General features: G+C 39.8%; 1 pseudogene across 1 annotated transcript; it reads left to right on the plus strand.

The window, feature by feature from the left end:
- Window positions 1-2,245: 2,245 nt before the first annotated feature.
- On the plus strand, window positions 2,246-15,770 carry LOC309797754 (neuromedin-U receptor 2-like; annotated as a pseudogene). Its single transcript has 4 exons — window positions 2,246-2,961; window positions 9,648-9,732; window positions 12,190-12,315; window positions 15,475-15,770. The product of its transcript is annotated as a neuromedin-U receptor 2-like (transcript).
- The last annotated feature ends 794 nt before the right edge of the window (window positions 15,771-16,564 follow it).

The raw sequence follows: 16,564 nt of genomic DNA on the forward strand, positions 1-16,564 counted from the left end.
ATTCTGTTTGCCAAATACTGTTGGTTTGCTCTTCCTAAACACATGGTAAAATTGTTCTTCTTATCCTTTTGGGGGTTAGGAGTGGCCATGTCATTTGATTTGGCCTATGAAATGTGATTGGTTGTGATATTTGTCTTTTCCAGGAAGAAAATGCAAGAGCCAAGGTCCCCTTTGGGCATCTTCCTTTGGGGATTATGGAAGCATAGGTTGGAGCCTGCATCTCAATGTGAGAACAACGTATAACAGACGCTACAAGGCAACCCTGAATGGATAGGTAGAATAAGCAGGAAATAAACCTTTGCTTACTTTAATGCACTAAAATTTGGGAATTTTTGTTACTGAAACATAACTTAACCCAAATGCCTGATACACTATGTGAGCTTGAACAAGCCCTATAAGTGTGTGCCTCTGTTTCCTCACCCGTGATGCAGACATTAGAAAAAAGAACCTACCTCATAGAATTATTGTAGAGACTGCATGTGCTATATATAAAATATTTACAATAGTGCCTAGGAAGAATAAGTGCTTAATAAATATTAGCTACTGTTTTTTTTTTCAATTTGAAAGATTTTCACAGATGAGACTGGTACCCCCATATCACATCCCCTTGGCCCACCTGATTTCAGCCACAGAGGGTAGCCCTGTGTTTGCTCAGACTTACCTCTGTTGATAAATTCATGCTGCATTTCTATTGTCTGCCATAATATGGAAGCCTGTTCAATCTATGGGCAGAAACAGTCCAGAGACACTGGGGAGTTATTGGCCCCAGGAGCAACCCTCCTGCTCAAAACCCTCCAAAGATTTCTCTGCAGCTTGAATCAGATCCAAAGTCCCTGCATTTTGAATAAGATCCAAAGTCTATCAAATCCTAGAAAAATTTATATAATCTGGTCCCTTCCAGTCATTTCAGTCTAAACACTCATACTCTCCTGTCCACTCATTAAGTTCCAGCTATACTGGCCCTCTTGATGTTCCTGAAACACATCAGACTTGTTACTGCATCAGAACCTTTGCACTTGCTATAACTTTTGCTGGGAATACACTTCCCTCAGCTCTTTGATGCTTGACTTTTCATCTGACAGAACTCAGCCCAAATGACATCTCCTGAGATAAATTTTCTTTGACCATTCTTGATAAAAGAATGCCTCCAGTCTTATGTTTGTAGGTCCCTTATCCTTCTTTTTCTTTACAGCAAAAATTATGATCTGAAATTATATTAATTCATTAGTTTGCTTGTACATTTTCAGAATTCCCTATTATAAGAAAAGTTCCACAGTTGTATATGTATGACTGATTCACTTTGTTATAAAGCAGAAACTAATAAAAAAAAAAAAAAAAAAGAAAAGTTCCATGTAGGCAGAGACTTTTTCCTGCTTGTTCGCTGATGTTTCTACAAAGCCCAGAACACTGCCTGGTACACAGTAAATCCTCAAGAAGTTTTGTTGAATAAAATAGAATGAATGAATCTCCAATTTACAGATAAGGAAATGTGGCTCTGAGAGTTGGAGTCACTTTCCCAAAGTCTTACAGGGTTTCTACAGATGTTCCTGATTCTAAATCCTACTGACTTTTGCAACAGCAAGGTACTGTCTAAAGAGATTGAAGTATCAGACAGCAGACAGGGCGAGATGACATGCAGGTGTTGCATTCTATCGTGGACACAATCAAAACCCAAAAGGCATATTGATCACACTTTCCCCAGGGAGCCCTGAATTGCCAATGGAACAAGATAACTTGAGAAATCTATTGATCTCCCATTTTTGTTATGCTGTACAGGTGACAAGGATCAATGGAGATTTGTACTCTTCTACACATGACCTTGCGACCTAAATTTGTATTTCCACCCAGATTCCCAAAACTTTGCAAAATGCACAGCTCCGAGTGCCCACACCTTATTTAACTTAGTGTCACCGTCTGTGACATTCAATTCAGAGAAACGTCTCCCCGTCCTCTCCTGCTTCCTGCACAGGAAGCTAGCACGCCCCACCCAGCTGTCCTCTTACTGAGCGTCTGACACACACATTGGCCCACAGCCCGCAGAGGGGCGGGGCTTCTGTCTCAGGTGGGGGGCTCTTCAGAAGAGATCTGAGGTCTGAGCAGCCCAATGCTGCTGAAGCTCTAGCCCTCTCCCGGCCTCCTTCACTGAGCCTGTGCTTTCCTGCCTGCTTTCTCTTTCTTTTCCGGCTCAGCTTGGGACAGAGGATCATTCCAGAGGAGGCTCAGGTCTTGGATTTTAACGGCAGTGATGGCAAAACATGAGAATGTTTCCTGGATCTACCAAAAGGAACTGGAAGATCCATTCAAGAAATACCTGAACAACACTGATGACTACCTAGCTTTGCTCTGCGGGCCTCCACGCAGCCACCTCTTCCTGCCAGTGTCTGTGGTGTATACTCTGATTTTTGTGGTGGGGGTCGTTGGCAATCTCCTGGTGTGCCTGGTGATTCTTCGGCACCAGACTATGAAGACACCCACCAATTACTACCTCTTCAGCTTGGCTGTCTCCGACCTCCTGGTCCTGCTTCTCGGGATGCCCCTGGAAGTCTATGAGATGTGGCGCAACTACCCCTTCCTTTTGGGGCCCGTGGGCTGCTACTTCAAGATGGCCCTCTTTGAGACGGTGTGCTTCGCCTCCGTCCTCAACATCACCACGGTCAGCGTGGAGCGATACGTGGCCATCCTCCACCCGTTCTGCGCCAAGCTGGAGAGCACCCAGCGGCGGGCCCTCCGAATCCTCGGCATCGTTTGGGGCTTCTCTGTTCTCTTCTCTCTGCCCAACACCAGCATCCACGGCATCAAGCTCCGCTACTTCCCCAATGGGTCCTTCGTCCCGGGCTCTGCCACCTGTACGATCATTGAGCCCATGTGGATCTACAGTTTCATTATCCAGGTCACCTCCTTCCTCTTCTACATCTCCCCATGATGGTCATCAGTGTCCTCTACTACCTCATGGGGCTCAAAGTGAGTATCCAAGCTGGCTGCAACCGTTATGGCAGCATCCCTTCTTTTTTCTCTTACTCAAAGTTCGGAGAAACAATTAGAACTGGAGAAGTTCAGAATTGGAAGGGAGCATAGAGAAAAATAGGATGAGCTCAGAGGGGAAACTCGGAAGTTAAAGGACTGGATTCAAATTGGACAAAGAGTAACCACAACTATAACTCATTTCCTTTAACTCACCTTCCATCGTTCTTCCCTCTATACCTGTGGTTCTCAAACCCAGGTGTTCCTACAAATCACCTGGAAACCTCACTATGTGTACCCATGGGCAGGTCGCTCCCTCCAGGAAAATCTGATTCAGTAGGTCTGAGGTTGAGCCTCATTTTAAATAGCACAAGGCAGCTGCCCATGGAGAGACTGTTTCACACCCTGCTGTCTCTTTCCTGCCCTCACCTGCTTTGCCTGCATTGAAATTTTCCTCTGCACCAACTTGGTCTGAGTGTAAAATAAGCTATCCCTGCCTATTTTATACTTCAAGACAGACAGAGTTTTAAAGTCAGACCCTTCTTTGTGGTTGCTTTGATCCTTTGGTTGAAATATCAGATTAAAATGTAAAAATATGGCCTAAGTGAGATCAACCTGGACTTCTTTCCAACAGGTGGAGACTGAGGGATGAGGAATTAAACAGAATACATAAAATAGATTAGAAGACAGTGTGAATAAGAGATAGCTGGAATTAATAGAATATTATTACTTAGTTTGCAACATTTTATAATTAGAGCTTTCTCTCCTGGGCTCATCATGGTAAACCGATTTCTTTCTTTTCTCTTTCTTTCTTGCCTTTCTCTCTCTCTCTCTCTCTCTCTCTCTCTCTCTCTCTCTCTCTCTCTCTCTCTCTCTCTCTCTCTCTTCCTTCCTTCCTTTCTTCTTTCTTTCCTTTCTTTTTCTTTTTTCCTGCATCTGAATTGTCTGAAACTGTTGTTTTGCTTTTGATGAAGGTAGGAGTGAGTCTCTATGATTCCTTTCCTGGCATATTCTGCAGCCAAATTCATAGAGATGAAATCTAACGATGACAATTTTATACCCATTTAATAGGTAGGTTGTGTAGGAAATAGTCATGAGACCACTCAGACTCCCAGGTCTGAAGCTCACATATAATATGCCTTTAGGCAAAGCCCCTTAATTCTTTCCTGGAGTTAGGTTTCACATTTATAAAATGAAAAGTTTATATCAGATCATATCTAAGGCTCCTGATAGCTCTAACGGCCTGTGATTCCTTAAAAAAAAAGGAAAGGAAAATCTGTGAGTGGGAAAAATGTGAATTATAAATGAAAGGAAAACAAAGCAGACATCACATTCACATCATATGTACCAAGATGGCTCTGATACCATGTATTATGTGATAATTAATATACTCCCATCTCAGTGCATCTCTGAGAAAGGGGTGTGTCAGAAACGAGTGCTCCACAGATGGTCCTTTCAAATAAGTACTGTGCCTAAGCAGAGTGGCAACGTCTAAGGAGAAAGAATAGATTTTAAGTACAACAGATGTCTGGACACAGGACTAAATCTAATCAGGCAGAGTTATGCCAGTCTCCTGGAGGGCTGGCCCCTATAATTCCCAGAGACAAGTGTCAACCCAGACTAGTTTACAGTCATCATGTCTTTAGAAAGCCCTGTGTATCCAACTGTGGTGGAAAGGACTTCTGCAGGATTCCAAATATCATGAGCCCTATGAGAAATATCCATCCCAAATTTATCAATACCATCTCTTCAAACAGCAAACAATCACTTGCCTTGGATCAATTTAGAGGAGATATTTAACTGTGAATAGGAAACACGTTTCCTCCTCCAAGCAATTAATTTAAGTGTCACTTTCGTTTGTTGTCATGAATCTATAGCTACCTTGTATCAGGAGCTAAGTGACAACTCAGACAACAGCTTAGAAACCACCCTAGTTTGCTTTGTGTGTGTAGAGCAACTTACAGCATCCTATTCTCAGGAAGGATGAGGTGTTACCCAGAGGACACCAGGAAAGGAACTATTGCTTAGAATGTCACTTCTGTAGTAACATTTAATTTAAAGACCTCTAGACTGGGAATCAGAAGTAGGCCTTAGTCTGTGGCATTGGTCTCAAGACCTTTGCACCTTCTGCTCTATTTTTGCCAGAAATGTTCCTTCTGTCTACTACCACAATTGTTTTTGCCTTTCTAACTGCCACTGATCCTTTAAATCATACTTCACTCACACTTCCTCCAGGAAGCTCTCCCTGATTCCCTAACTACCTGGTCCCTCTCTAGGTGCTCATGATTCTTAGCAATTTCCCATCATTGCATTTATCACAATTTATAATTCTATATTTGTGGGTTCCTTAACTTCTTCCTCTCCAACTCGACTGTAAGCTCAATGAATGAGTGAATGTGGCTAAATTATTTCCTTTATTGCTGGACTTCAGCTTCTCTACCTTCAAAATGGGAGACTTGGAAACATTGTCTCAAAAAACCTTTTTGAGCTAAAAGATTTTTGAAGAGATTCAATCAATTCTGAGGAGTACTGATTCTCATGGCAAGTCGAAAGTTATGATTGACTGTGGGCCCCGTCGCCTTCAGAAGGCAGAAAACCAAGACTGATGTAATCCCAGGACCAGGGAAGAAGGAGGGGAGCAATATGTATGCTTAAAGCTGAGCAATCAGAGCTGCTTCATCGTTACAGGACACAAGTGTCCACCGAGCTGCTCTCCAGGGTTCGAACATAATGGAGTTGGGAAACAGGCAATCCCAGGGCAAGTTCCTTCCCACCTGGGAAGCTCTCACCTAGTCCTTTTATCTCCCACATGCAGCATTAAAGCTTGAGCCGAAGCCGATGGATTATGAATTGTAGCAAAATTCAGCCAGGACAAACAGGGTTGGACTGTTTTTTTTTTAAATAAACAGATTTTGTTCAGATTATAGAGATATTTACACAAAAGCTATGATTATATCTTGGCATCCTAAAGCTATATAAATGAATCACAATCTATATAAATGAACAGCTGGTGAAATGATTTTAAGCAGTATAAACAACTGATCAGGATTATACATCAATCTGAATGAAAATCAACCTCACGTCTCCCCTTCACCTTTTATCTTACGTAAAAATAACTAAAAGGAGTGAGGTAGGAAGGGTTCTGAACTTCCTACAGAGTGATGACCATTTTCCTCTCCTATTTATGTAAGTTGACTTTTAAAGTGTTTAGGGGTGGGTGAGAATAATTAATGGATAAATATCTACTCTACCAAACATCTGAAGGGAAATGAAATTATTCAACAAGAAATAAAGCAGCATTTAACGTTGGCTAGACAAATGGTTTGGATTCTATTCTACTATGTCAACCCCTTCAAATTCTGCTGGAACAATGTATAATATGCATAAATATTCTGTTTCTGACTCTTCTTCTAGTTGGCTAGTTGTGTCACTGTAACCTAAGGAAGCTGAAATGTCATGATTCATAGACACATAATTTTTCTTTTCAGTGCAAACTAAGCTGTACAAGAAGCCGGTTCATAAAAAGATTGTGTGCACCATTTGCTTGCTGTTTGATTTAATGAAAATTTTCCCTGGGGTGGAGAAATCCCCAGTGAGAATTGTTAGAGCCACCGAAGAAGTGACTAACAGATCTTAAAACTCTTTCTTTGTTCTTGATTATGGACTGGAATCAAATAATGGAATAACTATCTTGTAATAAGGACAAAATTTTTTAAATGGTATGAAATCATTAGAACATAATTGTAGATGAGTTAGGAAGATGTGCAGTTTGATGCATTGCTCTAACCTTCAACACCAGTGGTTTTCTTCTCAGTGTATCTGGATGCTTCTTTGCATCAGCTCGAGTACAGCTTGTGGTGAATGGTACCATGAGAAGGAGAATTTCTAGAAGGGACTCAGTAATACACATGAGTGGGCCTGCAGTTATAAATAAATATTTCATAAAAATGCCTTTCAAGTAAACCCAGGACAATAATCAGAACCACAATATATGAAACTTTTTTTTTTTTTTTGGCCATGCTGTGCAGCTTGCAGGATCTCAGTCCCCCACCCAGGGAATGAACCCAGGCCATGGCAGTGAAAGCCCAGAATCCTAACCACTAAGCCACCAGGGAACTCCCAGAATCACATTCTATAACTTACTGAGTATCATGTGCCAGACATTGAGTTAAGAACTATACCTGCATTATTTTGTTTTACTATTATATTAATAACATCACCTTTAGTTCGCTCCCATTTATTCCTAATAACTGCACAATATTTTCCCCTATTTCGTTCAAGTTCTAGGTGACTCCAAAGGGTCAAATCTCACAGAACTTTAATCCCTCACTTTCTGAAGACACAGGTATATGTAGAGAACACCAATATATCCAAGAGACAGATGGCCAGTTTTGTTAATCATCCACATGGATACTTCAGGGCAGTGCAATGCTGAAAGCAACCTGACTTCTAGGAGCTTACATGTTTGTTAGAGACAGGATATTGATCTGTTGAACTTTGGAGGCAACTATTAATGATCTTTTCTTCCAAGTCTTATTTAATTTTAAATACCTTCTCTAAAATATTCTGTAGGGACTTCCCTGGTGGCACAGTGGTTAAGAATCCACCTGCCAATGCAGGGGACATGGGTTCGAGCCCTGGTCTGGGAAGATTCCACATGCCGTGGAGCAACTAAACTCACAAGCCATAGCCACTGAGCATGTGTGCCACAACTACTGAAGCCCATGCACCTAGAGCCCGTGCTCGGCAACAAGAGAAGCCACTGCAATGAGAAGCCCATGCACTGCAACAAAGAGTAGCCCCCACTCGCCACAACTAGAGAAAAGTCTACATGCAACATGAAGACTCAATGCAGCCAAAAAGAATAAAATAAATAAATAAATTTATTAAAAATAAATAAATTAATTAAATATTCTGTAAAAATGCCATCTAGCCCAGGAAGCTCACTGCATCTTAGAGCATTCTGTTCCACTGTTGCACATAACCACACTAATTTCTTCTCTATCTTCAATTGAAATATGTCTCCCTATAATTCAATAAATTGATCCTAATCTACCCTGAGACTATATAAAACAGGTTGAATTTTCCTTCCACTGATGGTCTTAGTTTGTCAAGACTTACTACATTGCTAATTAAGGAACTCCAACTCAATCTGACAAAATATGAAAGAGAGCATAGACCTGAAAAATCCAGAGGGAGAGCTGGCTCTTGGGGAAGATTAATCCAGTAAGACACACAATGTCAGCAAGGACTAACTTTATTTCTGTTTCTTTGCTCTTCTTTCTATGGTATTGGTTTCAACCTCCAAATCTGCATAGCAGTCCACTGGTGGCTCTAAGCACATTCCTTATGGTGAGGAAAAAAACAAAAAGCTCCCTCTGGTAGTTCCACTAAAAGAGAAATGAAACTTTCATTCCTAAATGTATAAGCAAATATCTGAAATCTCATTGGTCTCAATTATCCAATCACTGTGACTGAAGGATAGCAGCTAAGTTATCTAGGGACTAAACCTGTATCTGGAGGTGGGATCATTCCCACCCAAATTAATGACTATGAAATGGAGAAGGAGTAAATCCACTAGGAAAATCGGGGCACGATTGGTAAGAGAAGAGGAGAATAAATGCTGGAGAGCCAATCGGCATATATATCTTCTAGATATATGATGGTAGTTTATCATGAGACCTTAAAGCTTTTTTTATCTGGCTGACTATCACCACAAATTAGAAACATATGAATTAAAGAGAAAAAATTCACAACTAGATGAATGATGTAGATCTTCAGTGGTATGTGAGTTCAGAGAAAGGAGAGGACAATGGGCTACAGTGGCCACAAAAGTCTTCCAGGAGTAGGTGGGACTTGAACTGGGCAAGAGAGATGGCATGTACAGGAAATGTTAATATTTGAAATTTTCAGATGCTACTTTAAGGATCACCATATCTTCCAACAAGGAAGAGTATATTTTAACATCTAAACTCAGAAACACATATACCCTTATGGGTAATATTTGTAAAGCAGAGTTTCCCAAATTGTGCTTCTCAAGATGGTACCAGGTGTTCCACTGAAATGTGTTGGGAAGGGTATTGTTTAGTCAAAGAAGCAGTATCCCCTTTGAGGGTGGGAGATGTGGGATGTGCAAGGTAGGGGTGGAGGAAAGGTGACACATTGTCCCCCATGGAAATGTGTAAAGTCCATTAGCATTTTAAGGCTCTGAGAAGACCCAAAATAAAGACTATAAACTTCATGAAGCAGAAATAATACCTGTTTTTGTTTTCTACTGCCTACCCACCGCAAGGCAGAGGGATGTCATTCTAATAGATGTCTAATAATTATTGAATAAATGAATGGATGAATGAAAAAGCCTATCTAACATTTTTTAACTTCAAAATTTCTTATTTTTCATGGAATATCTATTAATATGCTACAAAACTAGGGTTCTACCGAGTAGCATAGGATAAATGGTTGCCTGGAACTTGGCCACAACCATCTATCCAGTTGAGTTAGGTGACCTTGATCCAACTCCACCTCCAACTTATTGTTAAACATATTCTTACATGTTAACAAATTCTTACATTTCTTTAAGTCCAGTTTTTTGTCTGCAAAATGAGTGTTAGAGTCACACTTCTCAGATCTTAATGGGAGGGGAAAATGTTTCCCTTTCTTTATATCTCTTTGCATTTCTCTTGCAGCTGAAGAAAGACCAACCCCTTGAAGCAGATGAAGTAACTGCAAATATTCAAAGACCATCCAGAAAATCAGTCACTAAAATGCTGTGTAAGTCCTCCATTTTGTATTTTGCTTGTTTGTTAAAGTAAAGGAGTTATATTTGGTATTGATCAAGTACTGCTGGGATCTGGATCAAAATTCTTCTGAAGCACAGTGTCATGTTCTGATCTTCCACGGCTTACTCAAGCACCTAGGACCTGTCTATTTTGTTCTATTTTCGTTTTTTTTTTTTTTTTTTTTTTTCGGTACGTGGGCCTCTCTCTGTCGTGCCCTCTCCCGTTGCAGAGCACAGGCTCCGGACGCGCAGGCTCAGCGGCCATGGGTCACGGGCCCAGCCGCTCCGTGGCATGTGGGATCTTCCCGGACCGGGGCATGAACCCGTGTCCCCTGCATCGGCAGGCGGACTCTCAACCAGTGCGCCACCAGGGAAGCCCTCTAGTTTGGTTTTTAAACCTCAGAATAGCACTCTAAATCGCAACCATTGTAATACACTCTGTTCAATGCTTAGTAAATCATATCCACTCTAAGAGCCTTTAAGTATCTCTTTTCCCCCCTAAAATGAGCAGGTGGTTCTTAACCGATTTTGTGTTATGGGTTTCTTTAAAAATATTGTGGAAACAGTGAATTCTCCGCTCAGAAAGTGTTCAAACGAACATACATCAAATGGTTTACAATCCATTTCAGGGGGATCCTGAACCCCCTGATACCCAAGTTTGGACTCCGTGGGATCTTTTACTTCCAGGATAAGGACTTCTGGCTAAGAATCCTTCTAAGTAGTCATTCCTGCTATGACATTGTATGATTTTATATAAACGGTGCACTCTTTTATATAGATAAGATATTTTAAAACACATCCAGGCACTGATCCACACTCTCCCAAAAGAATGTTATAAAAATATATGATCCAACTGGTCTAATGAGATACCAATCAATTAGAGAAAGGAGGTTTATAATATACTTTCCAAGTCACAGCGTGAAAGTTGGAAGAAACAAATCCTCCAGGCGAATATGCATATGAAACACTCACTGTAACTACGTGATGTCTATGAACCAAAAAAAAAAAAAAAAACAAACCCAGAAACCTCTGAGGTCACTGTATGTCTCTTCAACTCTACTAATCACCTTCTTGAAACTTTTTAGCCCCTGTTAGCACCTGACTTTCCCTACTAAGAAATCTAGTGTCTTCAATATTTCTCCCCAATTCTCTTTGATCATAATCTCTCTGATCATAATCTCTCACAAAAGGACATGAAGTGTACTCACATTAAAGTCACAATGATAAAATATACTGTGAACTATTTGCCTTTGGGGACAGAGAGTTTAATTATAACACGAATTAAATTTTTAACTAGAGGGAATTGTAGGCAGTAGTAAGCAGATTAGGGACTTTTTCTTGGGAGGTAAATTCAGAAGAATCTTCCAGATATTCCTGAAACCACATCATGCAGGCAGACAACTTACTCTGAGTATTTTAATGCCAACAGGAAACATATGTACTATTTACTATGCAAAACATCAAATGTGCTCTTGAGTACAGAGAATTGTAAAATGAACACCAAAATACCCATCACCCAGCTTTAAAAGTTATCAGCTCATAGCTCATCTTGTTTCCTCTATATCCCTGTCTCTCCTTTAGCCCCTACTAGATTATTTTGAGGTAAATCTCAAGCCTCGAAAGGAAAGGAAAGGAAAGGAAAGGAAAGTATTTTACAAATTCAGGAGAGAAAAAAAATACATGTTTATTTTTCTGGAGAATAAATGCCCCTTAGAGAAACTATGGTAGCACCAATCTCTGTCTTGGGAGCTGAAAATAAGAAACTGGAAGGTGCAACTTCCTGTAAATCTGTAATCATTTCGAAATAAATGTAAAAACAAACATAAAGGAAGTGGAAGGAATTCCGTGCTCTAGCAATTTATAATATAATAGACACATCCCCACTGCAGTCCTAAGATGCTTGTATTATGCTCATGGTTGTTCGACCTTTCTCTTTCCCTTGGTGACTTACAGAATTTTAAATGATTAAAATCATAGAAACTTCTGATTTTTTTCTAGAAAAACAAGATAAATTCATACTATACTTCATAGTTCGTTATTAATCTATAACTTTAAAGAACACCAAATTGCTTGAACACAATCATTTTACTTATATATCCAGTTTATGTGATTCCAACAGTCTACTTGCAACATAATTTATTTTCCACAATAGAATGTTTTCAGAACTTTGAATACATTCAATACTATTCTAAATATCCTGAAGGAAACTTACATTACACAAGAAATCGTTTACAACCATATGGACAACTGATTCGCAATCCTATAAACTTCATTCTTATGTTTACATATTCTATGTAGAGTCTCTTTAGGATCTAGTTGGCCTTTAGCAATTATAACTTAACAAAGATGGAGGGGAAATGCTAGAAGGAATGGATGAACTCAGTGTCGGCACTGCATACCTATTCTCGCTTTGACTGCCATTAATTCTCCCCTTCATTATCCTTTTCCAGTTGCCTTCTTCTTAGTGTTTGCTATCTGTTGGGCCCCATTCCACATTGATTGGCTCTTCTTCAGCTTTGTGGAGGAGTGGACTGAATCCCTGGCTGCTGTGTTCAATCTCATCCATGTGGTATCAGGTAAAATTTAGCTCGTTTGGGTGTATCACAGGTGTCCAGGTAACTGCAGCTTCTTTCTTCATCTTGCTTAGAGCAGTAGGTTCTATTTGTATATACCAATTTCTCATGGGGATCTGCCATACTGTAATGAAGACACTAGATTTTTATTTTATTTAAGTATTGATTAGGTATGTTACAGGTTCAAAAGAAATACGCCATATTACTATTTGAGACACTACTTTATGAAAGACGTCAACTCTAAGCTTGATGATTACAGCAGGAAAATGGTCAAAGGAATGATTCCTTTGGTTTTCCTTTCAATGGCCATGTGATTTAGTTGGTTCTTATTTATTAAACATCCATGTCCCTGAAATCCTGTATTGTCTTCAGCAAGTGTTAGACCCTCATGAAAGTCAGCCAAAGGGTATTCATGGGGCCTCAAGGTCTGCTTTTAGGTTACTTTAATGCTGCTTGTTAAAGACACCACAGAATATGAGAGAGAGTGGTTGAAAGGTTACTAAATCAGGGGATCTGGATTTGTATCTCAATACCACCATTTATATTCTGAGTGATACGGAGAATATGGATTCCTTCTTGCCAAAGTTTCCTCAACTGTAAGGTGGCAATAATGCCTGCTCTATATACAACACAGGCTGATGGTAAGAAGCAAATAAAATAATTGCTATTGAAGAACTTTTTAAGCTGTAAAATGCTATAGCCTATCTTCTACAACCATCACAAGTTTGTAAAGTAGATATTATCATCAACATTTTATGGTTAAAAAACAGTTCTACAAAGAAGAAATGACTTGTCCAAAGACACTCAGTTGGCAAATGGTAAAAACAAGGTTCAAGCCTGAGTCACCTAACTTCAAGTTCAGGGTTCTTTCCTCTAAAATGGAGCAAAGAATGGCCACCTGAGTCTTTCTTTCTCAGTCAGTGTAACTATTAGTCTTAGGGTCACACCGCTTCTATCCCTCTACCTCTGCTAGTCACTGGATGGTTCTATGGGCTCTTTATCAAAGACATCATTAAGGAAGAAAGATAAGATCAATTTATGCAAGTTAAGCTCCAGATGTGCACAGAACAAAAACAATAGCATTCATATGCATACTGAATACCATATATATTATCTATTTTCTACAACCATCTTTTTGGTACTCAGCAGGGCTTGTGTACAGTTTATACCTGGACATTAGGACTTTCCTCCATGTTAAACTATTTATTATTCTGGACAAAAAATCAAAACTGTTTATAGCTCTGATCTTTGTGGTTAGTCTGAGAAAATGGGAGTGTTTAAATAATATATACACTACTATATATAAAATAGATAACAAATAAGGACCTACTGTATAGCACAGGGAATTCTACTCAATACTAGAGTGGATATATGTATATGTATAACTGATTCACTTTGTTGCACACCTGAAACTAACACAACATTGTAAATCAACTATACTCTAATAAATTTTTTTTAAAATAAAAGAAATTATTCTTTAAAAAAATTGGAAAACATACAAGGTCACATGAGGCTTGATCTACACTTCTCCAGAGGCATCAAGACAACCAATTCAAGATTCCCAAGTTGTGCATTTACAATAACATTTTCCTGTTAAGATGTAATTTCTCCCTTCCCCACCTTGCCAACCAGATGATGTCTAAACCTCTTAAATGCTACCCCAGAAATGGCCCCAACTTGCCTTCTGACCCTCAAGTTATAGTATTTTTCACTCATAAACCATGTACTGAATGCTTGTCAAACTGGTGAATCAGGGATTTCTGCACGTTCTGCATTATTCTTGCACAATAATCATTCTATAGCACACTGGTGCACGCTAAGCCTTCTACTTGCAGCACTCTCTCCTCTCTTTCCCAAGATCTCCTACCCATTTCATGGTCTCTCTAGAGTCCAATCACCCCCATTAAATTTGTCATGACCATTAGAGTTCTTGTGTTTATGCCATTATGTGAATTTCCATAGCATGACTGTTGGTATCTCTTTTCTTAACAGATACTGTTTGGTATCATCCTTTTGTTAATTACTGAAGTTAGGCATAAATCTTGTTCTGCAATATTATTCCAAGTCCTTGGAGAACAAAGCCTAAATCCACTACCTTCCAATGTGTCTCAAAGTCGTATAATGAGTTCAATCAGTATTTCTTTATTGAACAAATTAACAGTCTACAGAAGTATTCCCCTCCTACACTCCTCCCTGCCCAATTCTGTCCACAGGGCATATGGCACTCTGAATGTCCTGAACTATATAAATGAGGACAACAATGAATGTGTTGAGGACAGCACCTATCACTTGTTTTATATTCTTATTCTCAGCCCTTCTGTAGACAGTATCTCACTTTAATCCTCCAATAATCCAGGGAGGTGAGTTAAAAAGGTATTATCATTCCCATTTTACAGAGAAAAAGAAATTGAACTGCCAGTTCTGTCCAGGGTCACAGAATAAGCAAAGGCCAAGATCAGAAACGAAGTCCTCTGATTCTCAACCTTAGGCTCCCCTTGTGCCTTGAGAAAATAGAATAGAATATGGTAATAAAGGAAAAGTGTATATCAACCAAGAAAATGCCAGTGTGAAAGACATTTGGTGGAGAAAACAAATGGAAAAATACAAATATTCAATAAGGTTGGAAATAAGGTGGGAAGAGCCATCAAGGGGAAAGGCTAGGTAGGGAAAAGACATTGGGGAATACTTCTTTGAAGAGATATTTAGCATTTTAAGGACTCTCAGCAGAGACTATGCCTCGACTGATTTACTATTCCTCCATTACCTGCAGTTTCAAATTATAGATTTAAGTAAAACTCCAATGAGATAAGAAAACATCTCTCTTTCCTCTGATACTTAAGCACCTCTCGTTAATGCTATGGGAACATGTTCTTTGATTAAACGAGTTGGCATCAAAGGAAGTTGCCAAACATCTCAGAGAGATCCCATGCGAGCCTCAATTTTTCCAAGACTCTTTAATCTTCCTGGGTTTGAATCCTAAGTACACAGCTGGTAGATCTGTTCAGAGTATTTTGTATTCTCAATTAGAGTCTTATGTATATTATCACTTCCAAACGAGGCAATCAAAGGGATTCAAGACCTTTGTTAAATATTTATGCTTCTCCCTGTCGTACCTCTCCCCCAGTTTCTCCTTGGCATGTCTCTTAATCCCCTGCATTCCAGGTGTCTTCTTCTACCTGAGCTCAGCTGTCAACCCCATTATCTACAACCTACTCTCTCGCCGTTTCCGAGCAGCATTCCGTAATGCGATCACTCCTTCCTGCAAACAGTGGCACTCCCAGAACAACCCACAGGGGCCATCTGTGCAGCAGAACATCTTCCTGACAGAATGTCACCTTGTGGAGCTGACTGAAGATGTGGGTCCCCAGTTCCCTTGTCAGCTGTCCATCTGCAGCTCTCATTTCCCCACAGCCCTCTGTACTGGACAGGCACTAAGAAACAAACTCTCAAAGAGTTGACATTCCTCTATGGCTCCACACTAGATGGAGGGACATCCCATAATTTACGCCTTCCTATATGATATTAAGGAGGTAAAATGACCCTTAGAACTTATATATCCAATTCTAGTTTTTCTTTTTTTAACAAATGTGAAAATTGCTACTTAAATCTAGATCTAAAACCCAGAACCTCCTGATTTTTAGTTAGCTTTCCACTATCTTAACTGCTTCATGCCCCTTTACTAGTTCATGAAAAGAACATGACTAGCAAAGCATGGCACCTATACTTTGAGTCATTTCCACTATTGGGAATGGTGTGTTCTGTTATTCACACTTTGAATCAGGCTGTCTTTCTTACAACCAGTGGTTCCTGTGAGACACAGAGGGAGACATGGAGAAGCTGTTTATATGATTTGAGGGGTCCATGCCAGTTCTTCCATAGCAAGCTGTTTACCCTACTGCCTCATATTGTGCCATTATAATGTGATTCTTTGGAGTCCTGAAGCCTTTGACTTTAAGAGTCCTCCTGATAACACAGGAATGCTCCTCAGAACTATTATTCCCACTGTTCCAATCCCCAAGTCATTCTCAGACATTCCTCACCAGGGGTGGAATTAGATACAAGTTCTGAAGAATGGGAAGAGGGAGGAGGCTATGGTGGAAGGTCCAAAGAATCAAACCATACCAAACATAAACTTAGTTGTTTCATAATTTGGTCTAGACTTGGATTTCTAATAACTTACGCCATAAGTAGACAGAGGTACGTCTACTGTCTCAGAACAGAGACAAGTCAAATGGTGACTACTGGTCTCAAA

Source organism: Mesoplodon mirus, assembly GCF_964341445.2.
Source record: "Mesoplodon mirus genome assembly, contig: HAP1_SCAFFOLD_949, whole genome shotgun sequence".
NCBI lineage: Eukaryota > Metazoa > Chordata > Mammalia > Artiodactyla > Ziphiidae > Mesoplodon > Mesoplodon mirus.